Source organism: Carya illinoinensis, chromosome 10 (genome assembly GCF_018687715.1).
Source record: "Carya illinoinensis cultivar Pawnee chromosome 10, C.illinoinensisPawnee_v1, whole genome shotgun sequence".
Classification (NCBI taxonomy): Eukaryota; Viridiplantae; Streptophyta; class Magnoliopsida; order Fagales; family Juglandaceae; genus Carya; species Carya illinoinensis.
Genome location: NC_056761.1, coordinates 33,666,819 through 33,670,841, shown reverse-complemented (window position 1 = coordinate 33,670,841; position 4,023 = coordinate 33,666,819). Strand labels below are relative to the sequence as shown.

The 4,023-nt window shown below is 37.9% G+C and overlaps 1 pseudogene; it reads left to right on the top strand.

Moving 5' to 3' along the window:
* The first annotated feature begins 579 nt into the window (after positions 1–579).
* Positions 580–3,327, top strand: LOC122278663 (annotated as a pseudogene).
* Positions 3,328–4,023: the final 696 nt, after the last annotated feature.

The following is a 4,023-nucleotide window of genomic DNA, read 5'->3' as shown; positions in this document are numbered from 1 at the left end:
AGAACCTACAGGCGAGATGCCACCACTATGGGCAACTTTGTGGATGTCATTCAAAGAAGCAAGGCACTTCTGTCTTGGTAGCCATCTTAATGGTTGTCAGCGTCATAAAATAGCGAAGGGATTGGAGGTCACTGATCAGATGAAGCTTAGTTATGAAACTTCTACGGCCACTGATGGGACACAGACTAAGAAAATGGTCATCCCTCAATACAGTGAGAAATTATTGAGGGATATTCTTGCAGAGATGATAATTGAAGATGAGATACCTTTTACCACAGTTGAGAAAAGAGGCTTCTGAAAGTTTTTCAAGACTATTGAGCCACGATTTCCATTGCCATCACGGTATACAGTGATGTGGGATTGTATGAAGAGGCATGCAAAAGAGAAGGTGGAGATGAAGAAGATGTTTACTACCACTAGCCAGAGAGTTTTATTTACAATTTACACATGGATTTCTATACAGAATGCTTCCTAGATGTGTATCACAACACACTACATTGACAGTGAGTAGAATTTGAAAAATGGATTATTGGGTTCAAAAAAATTATTGATCATAAGGGAGCATCAATTGGGACATTGATGGATAATTGTTTAAAGGATTGGAGAATTCAAAAGGTTCTATGTATGGAAGTTGACAATGCCAGTGCCAATGACACTACAATTGAATGGTTCAAGAGGAATATGAGTGTGAAAGCTGATGTCATTCGCAACCATGAGTTTATTCATGTTCGATGCTTTGCTCATATCCTCAACTTGATTGTCGTTGAGGGGTTAAAAGAGGTTGACGATTCCATTACGTGAGTCTGCAACATTGTGCGGTATGTGAGGGCTTCCCCTCAAAGGTTATCCAAGTTCAAGGCAATAGCAAGCCAGCTTGGGATTTCATGTTCTAAGACATTGTGCTTGGATGTTCCAACTTGATGGAACTCAACATACATTATGCTGGATGTGGCATAAAAGTACCAAAGAGCATTCAAGCAGATGGAGGTCAAGGATAGGGGCCTTAAGTATGCTTTGCTGGAGCCTGCAGAAAAGGGGCTTGGTGCGGCAGACACACATGATTGGACTAGTGTGGGGCACTTTGTGAGATTTTTGCAATTTTTTATGACATGACTATGTGAAAATCTGGATCCGCATATACACGTGTAAACTTGTTCTTCAGCGAGCTCTCAAAGCTTCACTACCACTTGCAAGAAAGTTGTACTGATCGATGCGGACTATTATCTGGTATGACTATGAGGATGCAGGCCAAATATGATAAGTATTGGGGGGGTGGTGAGAAAATAAATAGATTACTTTTTGTGGCTGTGATCCCTGACCCCCAATATAAGTTGGCCTTGATAGAGTTTTAGAAAAATTCCATAATGAGGGTAGTGAAGGCTGCACGGTTTATTACAATACTTAAAAGGGATCTTGATGACTTATATTCCCACTACAACAATTGTGGTCAGCCTTCATCTGCAGTGGACACCTCACACTTGATTCCCACACCTCTCTCCAATGATCGTAGCTCAGATGACTTATTACATCCACCACGTCGAGGTTACAATATTGTGAATCAATATCATCAACACATTGCAACGAGGAATATTATGCAGTGTACTTATGTGATTGAATTGTATTTTATGGAAGAGGTCGAGGCACCTAGCGATGTATTTCAGTTATTAACTTGGTGAAAGGCTAATTCTGCCAAGTATCAGATCCTTTCTTTATTGCCCGAGATGTGCTAGCCATTCCTATCACTACAGTTGCCTCTGAGTCGGCATTTAGCATTGAAGGTCAAGTATTGGATTCTTACCGGAGTTCATTGTCACCGTCAACTGTGGAGTCCCTCGTTTGCACATAGAACTTGACAAGTGATATGCCAATTGGACTAGATACCATTGGCATTGATGCTAAGAGCTATAGGCTTGAATCATGTAACTTTATTTGAGTATTTCAATTGATTTATTTAATTCTTTTTATGATTTCATTAATCTATTAACCTTATACTTTTTATGATTTCGTAGATATAATTATGAACCCTAGCATACTTGCCGATGACTGATAGTCTCAGTTTGAGATGGGGACAACCATTGGGCATTGGGATGTAGTTGATGGATCATGGATTTGGAGTGTGGATAAGTTGATAAACTCCCTTTAAATTTTATTGGTGAGAAATGATAATCAAATTTTATTTTTAGCATTCATCAATTTCTTAATCAATTTTTTTTCCTTTTATTGATTGTGACTTTTTTTTTTTATTTTCAGGTATCACCAACGACAAACCACGATGTATTGGAAGATGTTTGTATTTTTATGGACTGTTCATTATGTTTTTCCTTATTGCCTGTTCGAAATGGATTGTTTAAACTATTATCAATGTTTTGAACTATTGTATATGAGTTTTTGAAAGCTGTAATATGTATTATATTCATTTTTATTTTTAATTTTAGGGCTTGGAATTGGCCTAATTGGGTCCCAAATATGTCGGAATTGGATCGGACGGAGGTCAGAGTTTGACTCCGATCGGAATTCCTCAGAACTCCAATTGGAGTTTCGAACTCCAACCTCCGATTGGAGTCAGAGTAAAATTTCAGCTCCGACTCCAGTTGGAGACGGAGTTCGGAATTCACTATTCCGACTTCCTTGGAGTTGGAACACACCCCTAGTGTTTAATACTTGTGGGCAAAATTATATCACATGCCCATACCCAAGGGTTGACCCTTATCCATTTTGCCTATTGACTTTGACCTAGTTGACCGTTGACTGACCAACTCGGATTGCTTGATTTCTGCTACCCTTCCTCATGGAATTTTGGAGATGAAAAACAAGTTCATGACAGATCCTATTCGCATACTTGTGAAACGTGATGAATTGACTCTGGAAGGCATCAAGCAATTTTTCGTTGCAGTTGAAAGGGAAGAGTGGAAGTTTGATACTCTGTGATCTTTATGACACAGTTACAATCACCCAAGCTGTTATATTCTGCAACACTAAGAGAAAGGTGGATTGGCTAACTGAAAAGATGCGTAGCAATAACTTAATTGTTTCACATGCAAACATGCCTCAAAAGGAAAGAGATGCAATTATGGCAAAATTTCAAGCTGGTCAAACCCATGTCTTAATAACGACAAATGTTTGGGCTCGGGGGCTTGATGTACAATAGGTTTCCTATGTGATCAATTATGACCTCCCAAACAATCGTGAGCGAGCTATACATTCATCGCATTGGTCGTTTGAGTCGTTTTGGAAGAATGGGTGTTGCAATAAACTTTTGTCAAAAGTGATGATATTAAAATTCTAAGAGACATAGAGCAGTATTACCGTACTCATGAATGTTGCTGATCTAGCTGATATAAGACTTGCTGGACATCTTGTGTGTGGTGCATAAGAGTTGTGGTTTGACATAATTTTCTTTGCGATGGTTTGTACATGGTGGGATGTTGAGACAGTCTGTCAACATTCTCTAGGTGGTTCTGTGGAAAGATAAATAAATTAGGGTTGCATTTTGTAACGCCCCAATCCCACAGGGGTCAGAGAGTTACTTCTTGTAACTTAAAACTTACATTTCATCAAGATATTTACAGACTCCAAATTCTCAATATCATCAAGAAATTTTGATTCCAACTAATTTCCTCAATATAATAATTTCTCAAAATGCTAAATCATTAGAACACTATAAGATTTCTTAATAAATTTCGTTAATACACATATAGAAACTCTCTAAGCTTAAACCACCATTTTTTAAAAATCATCTCACCCAATGCTTCATAATCTGATCCTCAGTTGAAATATCCAAAATCATCTGAAAAAAGTTGTGGAGATAAGGGGTGAGTTATCAATAACTTAGTAAGCAGATGACATATACTAGCATGCAAACATGAGCGTTTACAGAGTATAATATGCAGAACAAAATATTTTCCAGAGTTATCATGCAGAGCAAAACATGTTTTCAAACTTAACAGAGCAATGATTTTAAGATATATAAAACCCAGAGTACTTTGGCATAACATAACCTGAGTATCATCATCACATCAAAAC